The following is a 25,006-nucleotide window of genomic DNA, read 5'->3' on the forward strand; positions in this document are numbered from 1 at the left end:
ACCGCCTGAGTCATTGGGCCGGCCCAATTTCTGCCTTCTAAGTGATCAGATAAATAGTAGCAGAGGATAGAAAGGTGTTCAACATCTTGAAGGTTAAAAATTGGGATTGGTCTACAGAGCATGGTTAAACATTCTGTTATACAGCCATTAGGTATTTTCAAACAATATTTGGAATCCAATCATCTGTTGGTGAATCAAATCAATCATTTGAAAATATGATCCAGTTATTAAGAAAAAGAAAAACTAATGTTACCATTCATTCTCCATTTATTCCAGTAAAATAAATTTGAAAATAGAAAAGAAGACATGCACTATGATTTTTGAATTATGAAACTGACATAAAGTTTTGGGGTTTTTAACATGAAGAATTCTTGCACTCAGGAATATGCATATATTGTTCACACAAGTGAATGAACTTTAAGCTTTAACAATGGAAGCAGTGGGAACCTCTAAATTGTAGAATTTTTAAAAGTATGAAAATTAATGAGTTTCTTTCTATATATATGAGATAGTATCTACTATTTAAAATGTGCCAATAATAGGCCAAGTTCTGTAGTAGATTCTATATTTGAAGAAGAAGACTCATTCCTATATTGTTGAGTTTCTTCTTCTTTTGTCCCATAACTCTGAGAAAGTCTCCATTCCCAATGCAAATACAAAGTGAAGAGATTTGGAGAAAAATTTTATGTAATTAAAAATTCTCTCAATGATAATTCCTAACCACAGCCATATTAGTTTTCTACCACTATAAAACAAATCATTGCACACTTAGTGACTTCATACCCATTTATCACCTCCTCACACTTTCAGTAGGTCAGAAGTCCAGTAGGGCATACTGGGTTATCTGCTCAGGGTCTCACAAGGCTAAAATCAAAATGTTGGTCAAGCCACAATCTCATCTGGAGCTTGGGATCCTCTGCCAAGCTCACTCAGATTGCTAGTAAAATTCAGTTTTTTGCAATTAAACCTGAGGCCCCCATTTTCTACTGGCTTTTGGTCAGGGGTCGTCAAGTTCTAGCCATGTGCCCTCCTTCTCTCACAATTTGGCAGTTGGCTTATATCCCAGGCCAGCCAAAAAACATTTTACTGATGCTTTACCTTCTTTTCAAGATTTCAAGATTAAGCCAGGCCCATCCAGGATAATCTCTCTTTTGATTAATTCAAGGTCAATCTAATGATGGGAGTGATATCCCATCAAATTCATTCAGCACCCCTCCCCCACGCCCCCCACCGCAACACACACACACACACTTCAGGGGAAGGGATTTTAGAAGGCATGTGTACCAGGGAACAGAATCTTGGGGCCATCTCAGAAGCCTTCCTGCCACAACATTCTAGAGCGTTTTGTTTGTTGAAGTAGTTATAACAGTTACTTTTTTTTTTCTTTTTAAGGAGGGCACAGCTCACAATGGCCCATTCAGGGATCAAACTGGCAACCTTGGTGTTAGTAACACCATGCTTTAACCAAATGAGCTAACTGGCCACCCTATAATGGTTACTTTTGATTCATAGCTCTGAAGAGGGAGGCAATGCCCATATTCTTAATTATCTGGAAATATTGTCAGCACTGTACTGTCACCACCAGTGTTTAAATCAGGTATTCAACACTTTAGGATGACTATTTCTTCAAACTGGAATAAAAAGAGAGCAAATATTCCTATTCCACAATTTTTATATATGTGCCATAAGCAGTGCACTTTCAGACCTCTACCTAGGGGGTTGGCACCTAGGAGTTTTCTCCTCAGGCTAGTTCTGCTGCATGGTTCTGGAGCTAGCAGAAATAGTGGCAATTCCCTCGTTAGTTCTTCAGTGTGTCTCTGGACTTTACTGATGGAAACCCAGCAGTTTTCTCCAGCCCTCGCAGTTATCCCCTGAGCTACCTAATATTCTTTATTAAATCTATTTCAACTATAACTACCCACAGTGATTTCTGATATTTGCAAACAAGAACATTGACCAAGATAGTGATTAATGGCAGGTGTGGTAGTGGACAACAGATCCTTCAGGAAATGAGAATGTGTGGCTGCTTATCTGATGTGGTCAGGTTAAAAGACAGTGAGACTGTTATTCAACATAGTACTGGAAGTCACAGCCAGAGCAATCAGGCAACAGAAAGAAATAAAAAGCATCCAAATTGGGAAAGAAGGAGTAAAACTGTCACTTTTTGGAGATGACATGATTCTATATAGAGAAAATCCTAAAGACTCCCAAAAAAACTATTAGAAACAATAAACAACTACAGTAAAGTTGCAAGATATAAAATCAATGTACAAAAATGTGTTGCATTCCTATATATTAACGATGAAATATCATTAAAAGAAATGAAGACAACAACTCCATTTGCAACAAAAAGAACAAAATACTTAGGAGTAAGCCTAACAAGGAAGTAAAGAATCTATACACTGCAAACTACAAGACATTGTTGAAAGAAATTGAAGAATACACAAAGAAATGGGAAGATAGTCCATGTTTGTGGATTGGAAGAGTCAACATAGTTAAAAATGGTCATATTACCTAAAGCAATATACAGATCTAATACACTCCCCATCTAAGTCCCAATGGCATTTTTCAAAGAAATAGAACAAAAAATCATCAAATTTGTATGGAACCACAAAAGACTCCAAATAGCCACAGCAATCCTGAGAAAAAAGAACAGAGCCGGAGGTATCATACTCCCTGAATTCAAATTATACTACAAAGCTGCAATAATCAAAACAATATGGTATTGGCAGAAAAACAAACACAGAGACCAATGGAACAGAACTGAGAGCCCAGAAGTAAACCCACATGTCTACTGGCAACTAATTTTCAACAAAGGAGCCCAAAACATACAATGGAGACAGGAAAGCCTCTTCAATAAATGGTGTTGAGAGAATTGGAAAGCCACAGGCAAAAGAATAAAACTAGACTGCTATTGGACACCATACACAAAAATAAACTCAAAATGGATTACAGACTTAAATACAAGACCTGAAACAATAAAATACATAGAAGGAAACATAGGTACGAAATTTAACAACCTTGGTCCCAGAGAGACTTTTCATTACCCCAAAGGCAAAGGAAGTAAAAACAAAACTACAAATAAATGGACTACTTCAACTAAAAAGTTTCTATACAGCAAAAGAAACCATAAACAAAACAAAAAGGCCACCAACCAAATGGGAAAATATATTTGCTAACAATACCTCTGACAAGGGGCTAATATCCAAAATATATTTAAAAACTCATACAACTCAACAAGAAAAGAACAAACAATGTTATTAAAACATGGGCAAAGACCGGAGCAGACACTTTTCCCAAGAAGACAAACAAATGGCCAAGAGATATATTGAAAAGATGCTCAACTTCACTAGCTCTAAGGGAAATGCTAATCAAAACCACAATGAAATACCACCCCACATCTGTTAGAATGGCTGGTATCAATAAGATAATAACAACTGTTGGAGAAGGTGTGGAGAAAAGGGTGTGGAGAAACCCTCGTATACTGCTGGTGGGCATGTAAACTGGTGCAGCTGCTATAGAAAACAGTATGGAGTTTCCTCAAAAAATTAAAACTAGAGCTACCATATGACCCAGTAATCCCTCTTCTGAGTATCTACCAAAAAAATTGAAAACACACACTTGTAAAGGTATGCAACACTATGTTCCTTACAGCATTACTAGCCAAGACATAGAAACAACCTAATTATCCTTCAATGGATGATTGCATAAAGAAGATGTAACATATATATATATGTTTATATATATATATATAAAATATATATGGAAAGATGAAGTACTGCCATTTGTGACAACATGGATGGATCTTGAGATTATCATGCTAAGCAAAATAAGTCAGATGGAAAAGGACAAGAACCATATGATTTCACTCATATGTGGGATATAAAACTGAAAGCAACAAATGAACAAACCCATCATAAACAGACAACAGAAAGGTAGTTACCAGAGGGTCAGAGGGGTGGGGAGAAGATGAGGAGGGTACAAGGGATCAAATATATGGTGACAGAGGGACAGTAGACTCTGGGTGGTGAGCACACAATGCAATATACAGATGATGTATTATGGAAATGTACTCTTGAAAATTATATAATATTAACCGATGTCACCCCGATATATTTAAATATAGTATATATGTATGTGTGTATATATGTTTTATATATGTGTGTGTGTGTGTGTGTGTGTGTGTGTGTGTATAGAGAGAGAGAGAGAGAGAGAGCGCGAATCCAGACCATGGCAGCAGTGGAGAGAGTTACTTACATTGTCACTTGGTCATATAGAATCAGTGGCAGGCCTTTCTGGGACCAAGTGACCGCAGTTGTACAAGAGTATGAATCCATGTGGAAGAAAAGACTGAAGATCAATCTAAATGCTTCTAATTGTTACGGGAACAGTAACAAAACAGTGTGATGGTTAATTTTATGTGTCAACTTGGCTAGGCCATGGTACCCAGATATTTAGTACCCATGGCACCCATGGTACCCAGATATTATACATATATACACACACATACCTTATTGGTTCTGTTTCTCTGGAGAACTCTAATACAGACAGGCTTAAAGTTTGACCATGACCTGGATCAAGTTATGGTCATAGAACTATACATGCCCTAAAAAGAATGTCTTATGCGGTCACAGGGCTGTTATAACTGAAAATAAAGCACATAGTGTTATCCTATGGATTGCTGAATTATATCAGCTGATTTCATAGTCCCATTGTTTCCCTTACATGAAAATGAATGCATTGTTTAGGGAACAGTTATACCACTGCTCAGTCTCCTAATCAGAATGGGGCATTTGGGAAGAGTCTGATGATACACCTTACTACAAAATCCCTAATTTCACTGAGCCTTCCCATGCCAGCTGAAGCAGCCCTTCCTGATCTGTCTGATGAGGCTGACCCTGCCTTTCCTGAATTCCATGTAATGGCCTAGACAGCGGCAATTACTTTGTAAGGAAAACCTACCTCTCCTCATTCCCCTCCCCTGAGAATCCTCATTGACTAGAGGCTTATAACTAGAAATTTCCAGAGTCAAACCAAGAAGGAGACAGTTTACACATCTGAATGTATAAATGTATGCACGCATACAAGAAAGCAAGATTTTTAAATTTATATCAGCAAAATCCTGGAGAATATATGTGGGAATAGATTTTGAGGGTGCTTGTAGTATAGGTTTTCCAGTGAGGACAGAACAATATCTCCCATCCCCCATGCTCCTCTTGGACACTCCCCGTCAAGAGCTGAGGTCTCTTGTTCCTTCCCCTTGAATTCGAGTGGACTTGTGAGTGGCAGAAGTAAGGTTACGTGACTTTGAGGCTGTGTTACTAAAGGCAATAGTCTCTACCTGACTGTGTTTGGGATGCTCAGCCTGAGAATCCAGACACCATGCTGTGCAAGTCCAAACAATGACATGAAGAGGTCACATGTAAGCTCCTGGCCCATGGCCTCAGCTGAGGTCCCAGGCAACAGCTGGCATCAATTGCCAGAGTAAGCAAGCCAGTCAGCAACCAACCGCACCCCAGCTTTCAAATCTTTCCAGCTGAGGCCTCAGACATCGTGGAACAAAGACAAACTGTCCCCATTGTATCCTTTCTAAATTCCTGATTCTCAGAACTTAAAAAAAAAAAAAAAAATGATTTATGGCACTGAGTTTGGGGTATCTTGTTATATAGCATTAGTAACTCAGACAGTACTTAGACCAGTGAACATAAATTTAGATTGGCCTGAGTTATTGATAAGAGTGCATATATTACTAATTCTGGAGTCAATATGCTAGGTCATGTAGTTAGAGTTTAAAGTTTTGCTCAATTAGTTCACTGAAACCTGCATTCAGGGTGTCCTCCATAAATGAAGATGTAAAAAAAGTTTTCTGATATTATGAAGAGGAAAAAAATTAAAAGATTGGGGATAAATAAGAAAATTTTGGTGAATATTTATAATATGCAAAACACAATCACACACATACACACACACACACACACACACACCCCACACAAACTGTGGCCCTCAAAAGAGCTCAAAAGAAACTCCTTTCACCACACCATTCAAAAATACATTAGTAAGTTGAGGGCTGACATCTTTGGAAAGTACTATTGTCTGTGAGTACAGGACACTGCGATGGAAATGGGCTCTCTGATGAGCAAACTTTGTGTTGCAAAAGTCTAGGAGCAATTCTTAACCTCAAGAGACCAAGTGGACTTGGTTATGACAATAGGTAAGCGGGCCAGTACAATTATCATATGATTCATAACAGAATTATCTTTGACAGTGCTAATTGATCCTGGGATCCCCAATACAAAAATATAGGGCAACCCACTAAGTTCCTTACTGATATAAAAATGAAACAAAACTAAACAACAACAAAACAGTAACAGCCTCTAATTCTGAAGAACAAAGGCATACAATGAGCTGCCATGATAGAGTTAAAACCCAACAATCAATGCCCAGACTGGAGTCCGTTCACAGACCCAAAAGCCCATCAATTAAGGAAAGGAGCCCAGAAAACCCTTGAGAAAAGACCGTAAGGTGACATGACATGTAAATGATGTATCAGTCTTTCTTCCCCTTCTCCAATGGGATCTGCAGCCATTTTGCAAGGATGACTGTGCACTACTAGTAAAAGAACAACACTTTGGAGGATTACTGAACATTGGTTCTGAACTATAGTAAATCCATGGAAACCCAGTCTTTTACTATAGCCCACTAGTCAGAATGGGAGCTAATGGGGGCCAAGTGATAAGTGAGTTTTGAGGACATAGTCAGTCTTAGAGGGGACCCAGCATTTCCACAAAACAATTTCATTGATATTTTTCCAGTTCTCAAATAAAATTTGAATAAAAATACTCAGCAACAGGCAAAATCCCAATATTGGCCCTTAACCCCTAGAATAAAAGCTTAAATTATGGTGGAAATGGCCAAATGTAAGTCCTAGAGCTACCTGCCCTCCCAAAATGTTAAATCAAAAGCAGTACCACACACCTGTGATCAGCGCCACCATTAAAGACTCAAAAGATGCATAGCTGGAGACTATTATTATATTCCCATCTAATTTATCTAGATGGCCTTGCAGAAGAGAGATGGGTCTTGCAGAATGACAAAGGATTATTTCACATTCAATTGGGTTGTTACAGCATACGGATGATATTGTTTAGTAGAGAAAAATCAAGCTAGCCCCTGGATTGTAGCTGGAATGTATCTATTGATTTGGTCAATGCTTTCTTCTCTGTCCCAATAGATAGAGAACACTAGGTGCAGTTCGTTTTCACTGGGCAGGGACAGATGCACATCTTCGCTGGCTTTTCTGTCTAAGAGCCATATGAACTCACTGACTGCATCATAATTAATCCATAGAGCATCATAGTAGTCTATAAACTGACAACTTTATGTTCATGCAACCCAGTACCCAGGAAGAGTATGTACCCTAGATGTGTACATAAAATACATAAATATCAAAAGATAAAAGATATGAAAAATACAGAGACCTGTCACTTCAGTGAAATTTCTGGAGACCAGTGGTCTCAGATGTCTCAAAATGATTCTCCAACATGAAAGAAAAGTATTGTACTATGCATCCGCTATCACTAAAAAAGGAGAGCAATTCTAGCTCAATCTTTTTGCATTTTGTAGAAAATATTCATGACATTTGGTTATGCTTCTCCAAATAATTAACAGTCATCTGAAAGTCTTCCAGTTTTGAGTGTGGCACAAAGCAACAGAAGACTCTCTAGAAGATCGAGACTACAGTGCATATCCTCAAATTTCAAAGTATATCATTCTCCTTTTGAGAAATCCTTGGTTTGCCATTGGACCCTGGTAGAGACGTCATGTTTGAGAGCAGTCACCATGTGACTATGGAAATTAAGCTGCCCACCGTGCACTATGTGTTACCTCATCTAGAGAGCTATAAAGTCACGTATTTCTTGCAGCATGCCATCATCCCCAGGAAATTGTTTATATTTGAACAAGCTGAAGTAGGTCCTGAAAATACAAGTTGCAAGAGCAGATGACTTAAATTCTCAGTGCCTTTACTTCTGCCATGTTGCCATTGTTTCTCAAACCACATTTCTAGCCTCATTAAAATATCCTTATGATTAGGTGACTGAGAACAAAAATATTCCAGTTTACTGTCGGCTCCATTGGACATGACAATACCAAGAAGCACCCAAATGAATCTCTCTGTTATAGAAGTACCCTTCTGGCCCACATTGTATAGCAGTATTTCTTTGTTTCTTTTGATGCAGCTCAGGCATCCCACCTACAGAAGCAGACTGCTATATGATGACAATCCCACTCAGGGGTGACCTGGGGGTCACTGTAGAAAAATAAATATTCCCAATGGGTAGAATTTCAAACAGTACATCTCATTATCTATTTATCTGGAAAGGAAGATAATCTATAGGTCTACATTAATTTATGGGCAGCAGCTAATAATTTTATTGGATAGTCAGGGACTTGGGGGGAATAACATTGAAAGATTGGTGATAAAAAATGATTAGAGCAAAGAGCAATCTAGACTACTAGACTATTCTAGAGTTTGTGACCCCGGTGAATATGCAAAAAAAATAAGAATAATAATCCTTCTATATATGCACTATATAGAAGGTTTTTAATAAATAGTTGGAGAAGATGACCTGATATATGGATTTATTAACTTCTTTCCACAGTCACCCAGTAATTATTGAGTGGTCTCATGAAAAAACTGGCCATGGTTTCAGAGTTTATGCATGGGCTTGACAACTAGACTTCCTCTACCCCCAGATGTCTGGATATTATTTCTGCTGAGTGCCAGTTTCAAAGTAGCAGTGAACAAACAGGAGCCCTGATATCCAGTACCATATTCCAAAAGAAATAACCAGCCACCTGATGGCAGGTGAATCACATAGGGCCTCTTCCAATATGGTGAGTGTTGGAAACCATCTTTTCTGAAAATCGTATGTTCTAGACATGGATTTGTCTATCTTGTCTACCAAGCTTCTGCCAGCAACACCATGTGTGGAGTTACCAAATGCCTCGTTCATTGTTACTATAATTCACATAACATTGTTTCTGACTGGGAACTTTATTTTAGAGCAAAATGATTAGGACATTAAACTGATGCGTTTAGGATGCATTAAGATTTCCAAGAAGAAGCAGTTGGCTTTGTAAAGCACTGAAATGACTTAATGAAGATTTAGCTTTGGTGCCTGTTAGGAGATATCTTACAAAGTTGGGACGATGTCCTGTAAAATACAGTATATGATATAAAATAACAACCAATACCTAGTGTTTTTTCAGCCAGAAGATGTGAGCTAAGGAACCAAGAAACGAAAATGAGAATGGCACTTTTCACTATTACATTAATGGTCCACTAACAAAATTTTTACTTCACATCCTGCCACTTTCAACACATTGGTTGAAGAATTTTAGTACTCCAAGGAGGAATACTTCTACCAACAGATACAACAGTGTCTCAAACCACTTGACAAAGCAGACAAGGGAAGTAGCTACCACTTTGGCTATTGTTGAGCATGATTAAAAAGGGATAATTACTGCTATGCAATGTAAACATGGAACATTTCTTTAACACAAGGATCCCTATAGAGCGTTCCTTACTGTTTCCATGTCCATTAATAAATTTTAATGGAAAACTAGAGCACCCAGATACAGGTAGAACCACCAGGGGCTCAAACCCCAATGAATGAAATTTGGGCTACTCCACAGTAGGTAAACAACTCCAGTTAACTGAGTTAATACTGACATGAAAATAAAAGTAACATGGAAAGGTTAGTTGTTTATGAGGAAATTTATACACACCAACTAAAGATGATTTGCAGAAGATATAACTGATTTTCTGTTTTACCCTTGCTTTATTTAGTATGTTTTGATAGTATTAATTTTACAATTTAGTCCACATATTAAAAATATCAAAGAGAACTGAGGAAACATAATCATCACTACATATATTAGAAAAGATTATACTAAATAGTGTTAGAGTCCCCTTGTCTAGGGAGAGGGTTAAGTTTTTGTTTGTTTGCTTGTTTGTTTGAGAAATTGTCACCTTATTAAGAGGTGGGAAGGTAGTTTGTGTTGATATTTTTGTTTTAAGTTTGGAACATGAATGTTTGTCCAGACAAAGGGTGACATCTCTTTCATGACTATTCAAAATATTTTAAATACTTTTCTGGGTTTGATTGTTTCCGGTATGTAAGTCTATTTTCTCTAGGTAGAATCCCCAAAACCTCCCCTCTATAGATGCTTTTACAAATAATGTAAGCAATTAGCTAGTTTTTGCCATGGGGGAAAATAGGGTCTGTATGGGAAATTCATTTTTTTGATGATGTGAATGTCACCGAGGTAGAGGTGGTGATGGAGGTTTCCTTTCTGACCCATGAAATATGGTTTTACAGTCCATGGCAGTGGCAGCTTCCTCCACAGGACAGATCTATGGAGTGGTTCTAGAGTTTGTGGTGGTGACAAAGGACAGCTACCTTGTTGGTACATTTCTGTGGTGTGTTGCAAAGTATTGTTCCTGGAAGTTTAATCTGTTTCTCCAACTCTCCCAGTGATTCCATGTAGGAGACCATATAGTTTATCATTTGAATTAAGAAATATTTGGGAGTAAAAGGAGATGCTATTAATTAATGATGTCAGGGATAAACTAGAAAACTCTACTGAATAGATGGGGCACAGTAACTCTAATGCCTTAATTTACTTAGTATATTTTGCTGCTTAAATGAGTCTGAAAAGACTGCTTTGTTTTTTATGAAGAACCTTAACCAGAATACAACTGACTTTTTAGGATTATAAAATTAGTTAACAATATAAATGGACCCCATGTACTATATTGTGCCTGTAACACAGGGGAGAATATTCTATTCTACATAAAGCAAATTCAGATTCATTCAAATTTACAAAATCAATTATATCAATATTAGTTGACTTAATGTAGCCATATGCTTATTGCCTAAAGAACCATGACTTATACTGATGTTATCTGTCCTTAATGAAGCTGAGGGAATGGAAACAAAATATCTTGTCATGATGTTTTTATAAATAGTAATTCACTGACAGATAGGTGAGTTAAGGTTGTTAAATGCAATATTACTAAGACAGAATTTATACTTTATTATTATTTTTATTATTATATCATTATTATTATTATTTTTAAGGAGGGCGCAGCTCACAGTGGCCCATGCAGGGATCGAACAGGCAACTTTGGTGTTATACGCACCATGCTCTAACCAACTGAGCAACCCAGCCACCCCCAGAATGAACTACTGCTTGAGCAATGTTGACCAAAGTGTCTAGTTGTATACATTTTTTTGGCATCCCCAGTATATACAATTGGAATATTGTTCAGCCATGGAAGGGAATGGGTTCTAACCATCTGCAATAGCATAGACAGACCTGAAGGGTATTGTGCTAAGTGAAATATGTGAGACAGAGAAAGACAGAAGCAATGTGATTTTGTTTATATGTGGAATCTAAAGAACAAAATAAACAAACAAACAGAACAAAGTCATAGATACAGAGAACATTTTGATCGTTGCCAGTATGGAGGGGGCTCGAGAATGGGTGAAAAAAGGGAAGGGATTAAGAAGTACAAATTGGTTGTTACAAAGTAGTCATGGAGATGTAAGGTATAGCATAAGAAATGTGGTCAATAATACTGTAATATCTATATATGATGTCAGATAGGTTCTAGATTTATTGGGGTGATAGATGGGATGGGGTTGGGGGACAGGGTGAAAAAGGTGAAGGCATTAAGAAGTACATATTGGTAGTTACAAAACAGTCATGGGGATGTAAAGTAAAGCATAGGGAATATAGTCAATAATACGGTAATTAGAACATATAGTGCAAGGTGGGTACTACACTAGCCAGGGAGATCACTTCTTATATAAATATCTGATTACTATGCTATACACCTGAAGTTAATATAAAATAATATTGAATGTCAACTATAATTGAAAAAATTAAAGTGAGGGAAGGTGAAGGGGAATAAGAGGTTCAAATTTCTAGGTATAAAACAAATAAGTCATGGGGATGTAGTGAACAGCATGGGGAATATAGTCAATAATATTGTGATAGCGTGGTACAGTGTCAGATGGCTGCTGGGATTATGGTGATCACTTCTTTAGGTATATAAATGCTGAACAGCTATTGTGTACACCTGAAACTAATATAATTTGCATGTTAGCTATATTTTAATAATAACCATTTAAACACAAATATTTAAGTTACTATCCATGTTAAAATTGTCATCATCTAATCTCTATACTATTTTAGGCTATAGATACCGTATTTCCCCAAAAATAAGACCTAGCTGGACCATCAGCTCTAATGAGTCTTTTGGAACAAAAATTAATATAAGACCCGGTATTATTTTACGATAACGTAGTATATTATAATAGTATAGTATACATTGTATAGTAAAATATATACTATATTATCATAAAATAAGACCGGGTCTTATATAATATAATACCAAGTCTTATATTAATTTTTGCTCCAAAAGATGCATTAGAACTGATTGTCCTGCTAGGTCTTATTTTTGAGGAAACACAGTATAGGTATAGCTATATGCATATTGTTCTGTGCTACAAATATAAGTATTTGTACTCTAATCTACTAATGTCAGAAATCCAAGAAGAAAGAAATATCAGTCTCATTCACCATTCCAGTGCCTTCATTCAAACAATATCGCTGAACACTTAACTGGCACTCTCCTTACTTATTCAGCAATTCCTATCATCATCAGGCTAGAAGCTGAGAAAACAGGATGAGCAAAACAGACATGACCCTAGGGACATAAGTCTAGTAATCCCAAAAAGAAAATGCAGTAATCAAATTTTATTACAAATAAAATACAAGTTACAAACTATAATGATTTCTACGATGGAAATCTATATGATGCCCTGGGACCTAGGTTATGTAGGGAGTCAAGAAAGAGCTTTTCGAGGAAGTGGCATTTGAATAGACACCTGAAAATGACAAAACAATAACTGAGTGTGGGAGTTAGTGTGGGAGAACAGGCTGCTCTAGACATAGAGAAGAGCCAGTAAAAGGCCATGAAGCAAAACTGGGCATGAATTTCAATTCAGAGCACAGAAAGGAGACCCGTACAGCTGCAGCTGAGAACACGGTGGCATGGGACCACAGTCTACCCCGGAGGCAGCTGCCCACACCACAAGGCCCTGCATATATGAACAGGAAGGAGGACTTGCCCTAGTCCTCCCCCCATTCTGGGAAATTGGGTAGGTCAGTAACAACTTGAAACAGAATACCAGGAACAGAAATTAAGTTCTGCGAGGATAGCTAGTGCAGGAATTACAATTTCTACCCGAAATGGTAAAACGCAGGGAGAGACAAAGAGGGAAACTCAAGCCAAAGTTCTTGTGGGAAAGCCAAAACTTTTAGGAGTCCAGAAACCAAATCATCAACACCACAGCCAAGATGACCTTTAGCTAAAGATGTCAAACTGAACACATATATCTATCTACCCATCTTTTTTCTCCCAAAGTCCTTAGCCTACAAAAAAACACTTTTTAAAATTTTCACTTATGAAGGATAATTGGGCTAAAAAAAAAAAAATTGTATCACCAGACCAGAAATTTGAGGAAGAAACAAAGTAGATGGGAAATAAGAGCCAATAAAACAAAAAAAACAAAAATCCCACCCAGCCTAAAATACAAACAAGCGAAAAGTACTTGAGTAGATTTGTATTTTATAAGCAAAATTTGTTTATAATCAAAATTACCACTAAATGGGACTTTATTTTCACTGTGCTCTTTTGTAATTTAAAATGTGGTGCCTTACACATGTATTGCGTGGGGAACAGTTTCTGGAGGCCAGGGTCTGCTAGGGGGTTGGAACACCTGGAAAAACAGCCCTGGGCAATTGATCTCCAATTGGCCCATCCTTACAGTAAGCAGTCAGGAATGTGCCGTGGTCACGAGTTAGTTTGCATCTGGTAAACACTAGAAACATAACTACAGTCTCCAGAACAGTTGAGAGTGATCAAGATGGAATAAAAACCTCCAAGCACTGGCAAAAAGACCTCCTAAAAACCTTAAGAGTTCTCTCTGTCAACAGGTGGTGCTGGCAGTGGCACAACAGCCTTGTGGGGGAGGACCGCCAGGCCACCTTCCCGCCACCAAGGAGAGATTACTGTTGTGCCTCTTGCCCTGCAGAGCTGTCTGCGTGCATGTAACAACTTAGATCTTTCCTACTTCCGTTTAAGGAAGTTGGCTTATATACCTGAAACGTTGTTGTTTTCCAGTCAACACCATTATCTGTATAAAAACTGTACAATCACCTATTTAAAAAAAAAAATGAAAATTATCCTTGAAAAGCTCTTGAAAAAGCAGACAATGAAAATATGTCTTAAGGATCCAGCACAAGTGATTTTTCCTTAACAGTGGAGCAGAATAATATTTATTTGGTTAAACACCTGAAAAAATGTCTGGCTTACATTTAGAAGCTATGCCATAAGGGACAAATCTATAGCTTTAATCATTATTGTCATACTAAATGTGGTGAATGCTTTTACTACAAGAGGCACATAGATGCAAACTATGATGGAAAGAACAGCAGGTTTACATCACCCATCTGAGATTTGCTCATTCTGGGACAAAACAGATTGAATAGAATGACAGGCAAAATCATCCGCCATATTTTAAAAATTGTTTTTCTTTATGTCTTCCCTATGATGCAATTAAATTATGAAAAAATAAGTATGAATATAATTCCCCTGTAAAAAGTAAGAGTCATTCCAGACATATTCTAAGCTGAGAGTCAACAAAAATGAAAAGCAGAGTAGTTTTGGCACAATTGTCATAGTAATTTATTAAATTGTGGTCTTAGATAAGCTACACAACTGAGAGCTTTTCCTTCTCCTGAAAGTAGTGAACGGTAGTTACTGCTGTTTGCACCCCTCCCCAAAAGCAAACAATCTGCCTGGAGTATTAGCATGTGTGGTGAGTATTGGACCTGGAGAAAAAAGAGCAATGAAGCTAACTCCAAATCTCCACGTTTGGAGAGAACGAGAGAGGAAAAAGGGAATAGAGAAATCTGCCCCTTCTCTCTGTTAAAAAATTTCAAGATATTATTCTCAAAGGTGGATTTTCTGACACAAGAAGAGCTCGTTGGAACCAGGACAGTGGTAAAGAATGCCAGATAATTTCAGATCCCAAAAAATGAGAAGGAACCCTGCCCTCACATCTAAAATCAAGCTATTCACAGACCCTACTAGTCACACGTCCTACCCAATCTCCAAAGAGCATTGAGAATCACTAAATATTTGGGAAGATAATTACTAAAAATCAACCTAAGGAAAATTACTATTTAAACAACTAAGAAATCTTGTAAGTTAAAATATTTTTCTAGCAATTTTCCAGATATCTATTGCCTTAACAAACCACCTCCCTGTGGCTAAACACAACCATTTTACTATATTTCACCATTTTGTGGGACAGGGAATTGGGCAGGTCTTAGTTGGGGGATTTTTCTATTCCTGTGTCATTGACTGAGGTCACTTGATTATACACAGCTGACAGATAAACTGGTCTAGAGTTTCCAAGACAGATTAGTTACATGCCTGGCACCTTGGTGGGGATGGCTGGAGGAATGGACTTAGTTGGAACTACCAAGCACAGGCCTATAAGTTGCCTCTCAGTATGGCAGTTTCAAGGTACTCAAACTTCTTACATGTGGCTGGCTTCCCCAGAGTAAAGATTACAAGAAACCCAAGTGGAAGCTACAAAGAGTCTTAGGACCTAGTCTTGGAAACTCAAGAATATCACTTCTGCCCACCTTCTAATGGTCAAGCAAAACTAAGGCCAAGCCAGATTCGAAAGTAGAGAACTAGATTCTACCTCTCAATGTGAGGAACAGCAAAGAATTTGTAACAATGCTGAATCTACCACAGACAGGTAGATTCCATTTATGGCCACGAGGTAATAACTAGTACCAGAAAAAACGTCCTGCAGGAAACAACTAGAAAACTGGAAAAACGTATGAAACAACTGTTTTTAGGCAATGAACAAAAGGCATGAAAGATCATGATCTCTGAGAAAAAACGAAATAAATGAGGTGACCTCAACAATCACCTGGCTTTCTACTGGGATGCACTTCCCAGAAATCAGTTCATGGAGAGAAAACCCAAATAAAGTAAAATGATGTTAATTAGCTGAGACGATAGAGATTGTATTTTGGGAAGGCTGAGGTAACTGGAAATTGTAGAACAGAGCACAAAAGAAATGGAGAAACAATGCAGAGATAGAGTCCCAAAAAGATGCATAAGAATCCCTTAAAACATTGGTTGAATCCTAAAGGATGGGAAGCCACCATATTGGACAAACTAAAATTCTGAGAGTAATAAAACTGCAAGGACCTATAGGATCTAAGGAAATACAAAGCAGAAAGATCTCATATCAGTTGCAAAAGAAAAACTTTGTAAAACACCCAAAGCATTAGGTAGAGCTCCCAGGAAGGCCATGCCTTTGACTAAGGCTAAATTAGCCTGAGAGCAGTGGTTTACAACTAGGGATGATATTGCCTGCCAGGTGACATTAGTAATATACAATTTTAATTGTCACAACTGTTGGGGGAGGGCTGGTATTTGCATCTAATGGATAGAGCCAGGGGTGGTGATAAAAATTCTACAACACATAGGACAGTCCTACCAAGAAGAAGAAGAAGAAGAAGAAGAAGAAGAAGAAGAAGAAGAAGAGGAAGAGGAAGAGGAAGAGGAAGAGGAAGAGGAAGAGGAAGAGGAAGAGGAAGAGGAAGAACAAGAAGAATTATCTGGTTCCAAATGCCAATAGGGCTGAGATTGAGAAACCCTGATTAAAGTAAGATGACTTTACGTCTGGCCTAACTACTTTAGATCTGAACTAATACAACCAATAAATTATTCTAGCATAGTCCAAAATACATGGTCAATATGCAAAATTCACTTGTATTTTTATGTACTAGCAACAAATAATTGGAAAATAAAACATAAGTAATACCATTTCAGATAGCATCCAAAGTACTTAACAAAGTGTATGAACACCTATATACTGAAAAAAATAAAACATTGCTAAAAGAGATTACAGAATTCAAAAATAAATGGAAAAATATACCATGTTCATGGTTTACGAAACTAAAGATTATTATGATGTAAATTCTCCCCAAAGTTGTTTATGGATTTAATGCAACCTTATTCAAAATCTTGGCAGATATTTTTGCATAAATTAACAAATTGATTCTAAACACATACAAAAATGTCGAAGACCAAAAGTGTCAAAACCATTTTGAAAAATAACAAAATTGGAGGACATACACTACCTGATTTCAAGACTTACCATAAAATAAAAGTTTACTATTGACATAAAGATAGACGTATGGATTAATGAAATAAAATTGAAAGTCTAGAAATAGACACACACACACACACACACACACACACACACACACACATATGGTCAGTTAATTTTTTACAAAGGTGCCAAAGTAATTCAATAGGAAAAGGATAGTATTTTCAACAAATTTGCTGAAACACATATCTGTTTCCAAATAACTGAGGGGGAAAAACACCTTGAATAATTATTTGAATCATACACAAAAAGCACTAACCATAGAAGGAAAAATCATAAATTGTACTTCACCAAATTTAAAAATTTCTATTCTTCAAATGTCACTGCTTTTCAAAAAACACTGTTAAGAAACTAAAAAGACAAGCCAAGAAAAAAATGATTTGCAACACATGTAAAGAACTTGTAACCAGAATCTTTACAAATCAATAAGAAGTCAAATGACTCAATTTAAATTGGGCAAAAGATTTCAACAAGCATCCAAAGGAAAATATCTGAATGGCCACAAAGCACATGGACGGATGCATGACATTATCATACACTGAGAACATGTATGTGAAAACCATGATGAAGTAACTATATGCCCATTACAATGGCTAAAATTTAAAAGACTGGCAATAACAAATGATGACGATGTAGGGGAAATGGAACACTCATATTTTGCTGGTAGGGATGCAAAATAGTATGGCTACCTTAGAGTACCGTTTGGCAGATTTTTATGAAGTTAAACATATATTTACCATACAACCCAGCAATTCCACCTCTTGTTTTTTTACATAAGAGATATAAAAGTGTATGTCCACACAAAGACTTGTAAGTGGATGTTCATAGTAGCTTCATTCTTAATAGCCACAAACGGGAAACAACCCATCAACCAGTAAGGCAACTAACAAATTGTGACATATTCATGTGTTCAGTGGGATACTACTCAGAAATAAAAAGGAACAAAGTACTGCTATATGCAACAACATGGATGAATCATAAAGATATTATGGTTAGTAAAAGCCAGACATAAAAGACTACATATTATATGGTTCCTATTTATACGAAACTCTAGAACATGTAAAATTATAACGATAAATTTTAGATCAACAGTTGCCTGGTGTGAGGAGAACGGGGAAGTACTGAATGCACTGGGAACTTAGAGGTGATGAAAATGTCCTATTATCTTAATTGGAATAGTATATTTTCTATATACATGAGTGTGTACATTTGTCAAAACCCATCTAACTACTTAAAATGAATATTTTATTGTATGTACATTATACCTCTATAAAGTAGATCTTTTAAAATAAAAACTTTATCTTATAAATTAAAAAAAATTGTGTCTCTGAAATTAAAAGTTCAATAGGTGGGATAAACATGGAATAGACTTAAAGATCAAATCAGTGAGCTAGAAGATCAAAAATAATGGCTCTTAGCCCCAAAGCAACATCAAGTATTATCGAATCGTTGGATATTTTGGATAATTAAAAAGTTTCATTAGCCATCAACAGGAATTCTATAAAAATGGAATAGAGAAAAAAGAATGGGGAATTTCCCGGAAGAAAAATACAAATTTCCCAGAGCTGAAGAAAGTCAAGGGGCTTCATATTACAAGTACCACTGGCTGCGGAGAAATTAGGACCAAAAAAATAATTAAATACCCACACAAATACTGACAAAATTTCAGGATTCTCAGGAAAACAAGAAAATTCTAAAAGCTTTTAGACACAAAACAATCTACAAATAAACAAAGATTTATTGGAATCAGGTTTTACATTGGCAAAACTGATTGTTCAATGATAATAAAGCAGTGTCTTTAATATTCTGAGAAAAAAAGTTATTTGCAGTCTAAAATTTTGAACCAAATCAAGCCAGCATTTACTTAGGAGGGCAAAATAAAGATATTTTCAGACATACAAGAACTCAGAAAATGCATTATCCTGAGAGTTTTTCTGAAACACCTCAGATCTTTCCAATTTATTTCCATCTCTGCTTGGTTTACTGCTGCCTCGTCTCTCTGCCTCTGGTCTTGCCCTACCCGTACCTTTTTCACTTTGCAGCTGGTATGATCTTTCTAAAAGGTAAATCTCGGCGTTTGCTTTTCAGTAAAACCCCTGAATGTCTTCTGCACACTCATGTCCAGCCACTCTCCTTTCCTTCCAGCTTCTTCTGGCCTCCTGAGAGCCCTCGTTTCCCTCCCATTTCTCTCTGGACAATCATCTCTGAGTCTCTAGAATGTACCATGTTCCCTCCTGATCACCTCTGCTGGAAATGCTCTTTTTCTGGCTCATTCTTCATCTTCCTTCAGGCCTTTCTTAGTCCTGATATTATGTCCTCAGAAAAGTGCTCTATGGACCACCACTCCATCCTTGCCCCTCCATCAGATTAGGTCTGACTCCTTTGTTTTGTGGGGTTTTTATGCACAGTCTTTTTTTTTTTTAATTAAAGTTTATTGGAGTGACAATTGTTAGTAAAGTTACATAGATTTCAGGTGCACAATTCTGTATTACATCATCTATAAATCACATTGTGTGTTCACCACCCAGAGTCAGTTCTCCTTCCATCACCATATATTTGATCCCCCTTACCCTCATTTACCACTCCCCTCCCCCCTTAATGACTCCTTTGTAATTAACCCTAACAGCACCCATACTTTTACTTATAATTACAGTAATTTTATTACACCGCTATAACTAAATATATATTTATATAAGTATTTGGTTGATGTCTTTTTTTTGCTAATAGAGAGTATGCTCTATAAATGTAGTTTCATTTCACCTTCAGCTCTGTGGGTGAGAATGCTGTCTGTCTCCAATGTGCGTTCTCCACTTCTCTAGTAACACACTAGATTTTCCAGTCTCCCTTGGCTGTGTGGCTAAGTTCTGGCTAAGGGGATGTGAGCAGACACAGAATGTGCAACTTGTGGGCTGTACTCTTAAAGGAAACAGGTTTGATCTTCACTTCCCCATTTCACTTTCCTGCTGGCTAGTAGGCCATCATAAACCTAACTAAGGTCAAAACCTTAGGGAGAGAAGATCGATAAGGCAGGAAGGTACAAGTATCTCGGACTCTAAGGACCCACCTCATATCAGTACTGGAATGATTTTCTTGGACTGTTACATGAATGAATAGAGAAAAACTACTCCAGATTAGATTGCTAAATCCCTTCCCCCTCCTGAAAAATATTACCCCTCTCCCCAAAGAAAGAACTCTAGAATTGCCTCTCGTTTCACTTATGATTTTTTATATGTTTTTTACTTTCACTCATGGATACCATAAATATTTATTATATTCAATGATCTATTTATACAACCTTTCAATTTTTTATTATCCAGTTATCTAGATGTCCTCTGTGAGACCCCGTGCCTCCACGTTATCTATCTTAAATTATAATGAGGAAAGAGTATGTAACTGCAAAATACCTTCTCGCGAGTTCTATTTGGAGTTCTAAACATGTCCTCACCTCAAGGAGAGAGAGGATACCTGTGGGGACAGAGCCCCAAAAAGCAGTTTCCAGGCTCTCGGCCTCACATAGAAAGGTGCTGGCTCAGGTAGTAAATGGCCGTCGACTGTGATCAAATGGCCATCAGCTGTGGCTAGTTGGCCATCAGCTGTAACCAGTGAGCCATTGGGCACTAATATAACTGCCGTGGCTACACTAGCAAAGAATGGGGGCTAGCAAGAAGATGGGGGCTGAGCCTGCAAGCGGTGCAGTGAGGGTTGAGAATTGTGTTGCTCCTGGTTCCTGTGTCTCCAACCCAGCCGCCAGTGAGAGTATAGTGGTGTGACTCCCCTACCTATGGCTCCGTGGGTGTTCCTTTTTGGCCTCACCATGTCCTGCGTTCTTATGTGGGGAGTGGGACCAGAGACCCCGCCTGACACCCCGCATGACACATGGCGAAGTCGGCAGGATCCCCTGCACTACAATACCCATTCCGAAATAAGCAAAATTCAAGTCAGTATGGAAAGGTCTTATTATATCTTGAGCATCAAGGGACATTGGCAAGGGCGACTTCACACGTAGACGTGGCAGTCAGTTGTTTAAGGGTAAGTATCTATGAATGATTGCAGTGGTCTCATAATTGATCTACCTACTTGTACTATGAACCCCTCCAGTCTGTCTGCCAAAACGATCTTGCTGAAATGAAAATCTGATCACGTCACTTCCTCTGCTCAAATGTACTCACTGGATTTTCATTGCTCTTGGGATAAACACCAAAACCTTCCAGGTGGCCTGCAATCCCCTTAGTAGCTTCTGCCTGCTTCTCCACCCTTCTCATGTCTCCTTCTCCCTTGCTCTCTGAGTGACAGCCACATTTGCCTTGTTCTCCAGTTCCCTCCAAAGCACCACTGCCTTTCCCGTAAGAGCCTTCACACAGGATGTTCCTTTTGCTTGAAATATGCTTTCCCCACTTACGCCTCCGTCGACTCATTTAACTAGTACGAAATGTCACATTTTTAGGGAAGCAAGCTTTGCCTGAATCTTCAAACTTATTCACATTTCCCACTCTATACATTTATACTACTATAATTTCTCATAGAACTTATACAGTTATAATGATCTGTGTATTTGTAAGCATATTTGATTCAAATATATCTGCTTTATTGGTCACAATGCTCATGAAAGCAAGGGCCACAACTATTTTACACACCATTGCATCTTTATTAAGTCCTTTATTGAGGACTTAATAATATTGGTTAAAGAAAATGAATGAACAAATTCATGAATGCGATATGATTTGTAAGGTAAGGGTAAAAGGCACCCCTGCCTACTTTTCCATTACCCTTCTAGTAGGGCCTGGAATTCTCTCCAGCGTGTAATTTACTTAAGCAGCATGGACCGGGAAATGTATTAAGGGTTTCTGGAATTCTGAAATATATGCTAATGAGGTTCTCTTTCCATCTGTAACGACCAACTAGAAACAATGTGAAAGAGCAGTGCCCCTTGTGGAAATTTTAGGCAAAGCCCTAATTATATACATAATGTTCTGGGGTGCATACCCACGTGTGAAAAGGGGAGAGAGAGGATTACAGGAGGAGTGTACCACGGTGTGCTGGTTATGAGCTCACACTTTCCAGCCTAACTCTCTGGTTTGGAATCTCTGTCCCATCACTTATGAGCTATTACTCATAGGCAGTTTTCTATCCTCTCTGTGCCTCAATTTTCTCAACTGTAAAATGGAACTAAATATTATGTGCCTCATTGGCTTATGCGGATTCAATGAGCTTAGAAGAGTGCCTGACAGAGGACAGGGGCCATATAGGCATTTGTAGGTAAAACATGTTACATGGGGAATGTTGTTCCCAGACAGGTGAAAAACCTGTGATTAGTTACAACAGTCAAGTATATATGAATGCAACTTCAGAGGATAGAGGTCAAGTCTTCCCTCTTCTCACCATCCTCAACATGTTGCTTTGGGTAAAAGAATTGTGCTACTTAGGGGTTTCTTGTTACAGATAGATATCTTCCAGGAACTGTAAACAGGAAATTATCCAATCTTCTTAGCAAGTTCCAAGTTCAAGGCCTGGGATGCTTCATTTTAATAAACAGAGACTGGAGAGAACTAGTTAATTTAATCTAGTGAATATTTACTGCGAATGACAGAGGTCGGCTAGCTGTTTCCCATGACCTGTGCTTCTGTCCTGCTTGGCACACCATGGCCGCCCGCGTGACCCAGGCCTCTTGCATCTAGGAAGGGAGGGAGCAGAGTGCTGGTGGGTGCCACTTTCAGGCCACGGCAGTTAAAAGCTGGTACCCGGCTCTCCTTTACCCTTATCTGAGGAGGTGCTGGAGAATTTGGACATCCTGCACAAAGCAGAGCTTCCAGCTCCTTCCCTTAATTTCAACCCAAAGTTTCTCTTTGTTATGTGAGTTTAAGTTGGAACCAAGGAGTTATTTCAATGGGGCTTTCTTACTGAGAAGCTGGATGAATGGTTTTATATTGAAAATTAGCTTTGCTATTGAAGTGACAGATTGATTTTAGACTGTTACATGAGCAAGAAATTGTGTCAAGCCAGTGACTCTTGGAGGTCATTTTTATGGCAGCTAGCCTACTACAACTAACATCTAAGAACTGGGCCAGGCACTCTGATCAATTTCTGTAACTCAGTTTCATCTGAGATTTCCATGTCCATTGTAATCCAGAAATGCTGTTCAGGTCTCAAGTCCTCTCCCAAGATTAGGTAACATCTGAAACTGTATTCTTATGCTCACCTCTGGCACCGATCTCTTGGTTCTACCGTATTAGAAAAGCATATTCATGCCATTTCTCAAGTGCTTTCTCTATTTCCAGCTGCATCAACTAAACATGAAATGCAACCTCTACTCAATTTTCACCTCCCCTCCTCCTTGCAAATTCCACTCTCACAAAGCTTTTGTTATTCAGTCGACTCTACTGAATGTGGGAGAAGGTGAGATAGTGCTGGCATGTACTGTGTACCATCCTAGAACTTCAAACAGAATAGCAGACAATTTATTCTTAGAAGTCCTTCACCTCTACTCCACCCAATAAAACTACCAGAGATAATCCTCAACCTCACTAGAATCCATTTTTCTTCTTAACCCTCTTCCTTAGATTGCTCCTAACTTGAGATCAGTAAATTTTTCTCCGTATAGTATGTTAAGTCAGCAGTTTTAATTTAATGAAATTCACACCTAGGCCCATTTTTGCAATGCTAAACCCATTAAGTTCATCTTCCATGCAAGCAAGCTCTTCGTGCTTAAGGATCGTTTTCACAAAGACACAAAAAATACACAGGCGCTCCCACGGGAGGTGTATAGTCCCACGGAAAAGATAAGACAACTACACAAACACTTATAAATCAGAATAGGTTATTACACCTCAACAACCAGATTACTTCTTTCACATCCCACAGGATTCTGAGAGAAAGGAGCAAAACTGACATGGTTCCTCTTACTCCATTCACTAATAAAGATATCTGAGCTTTGGAGGAATTAAAAATCTTTCCCCCTCACGAAAGGGGAAGAACCTGTGGTCCACAGCTTTTTAACTTCATGACAGTCTTCTCTCTCCCCACGGAGAGAAAATTAAACCCTAACTCCCCATTCCAACCCTTCAAATAGTACATTGAGGTTATAAAGACAATTCCAATGCAAGGTTTCTTTTGTTATCTGAGCTTAAATGGGAGCCCTGGAGTTATTTTAATGATACTTTCTTTGCTGAACAGTATTATGAGTGGTTTTATATTTAATACTAGCTTTGTTATTGGAGCTATAGATAAATGACTGTCAGTAACCTTTGGTGCTTCAGTTCTGGGCAACCACATTTTAAATAAAGTACAATGCAGAAAACAACTTAGCACTTTAAAAGTCTAGAATAGTTTGATTTCATCATATTACTGATTCTACGCCAAATGGTTTATTGCATCAGTGACATAAATTGGAGTTAGAGTGCAGAAGAGAATATTGAGCAATTATAATCACCCATTGCAGGGCCGATATTTGATAGAAAGTGTTAATTCATTTTCATTGTTAGGTATCCACTGGAGATGCAGATACTACCATAGTAGTATGATCTCTGAATAAAAGGCTCATATTTTTATTAGACTGTCATAGTTAAACATATCTTAATTGATAAATTGAAATAATAAAGCTTTTTTTCCATTGAAGATGATAGTTTTATGTCTCAAAATCTTTGTTTTCTCTTTTATCCTTTAAACATTAATAG

The sequence above is a fragment of the Rhinolophus ferrumequinum genome, chromosome 2 (genome assembly GCF_004115265.2).
Source record: "Rhinolophus ferrumequinum isolate MPI-CBG mRhiFer1 chromosome 2, mRhiFer1_v1.p, whole genome shotgun sequence".
Taxonomy (NCBI): Eukaryota; Metazoa; Chordata; class Mammalia; order Chiroptera; family Rhinolophidae; genus Rhinolophus; species Rhinolophus ferrumequinum.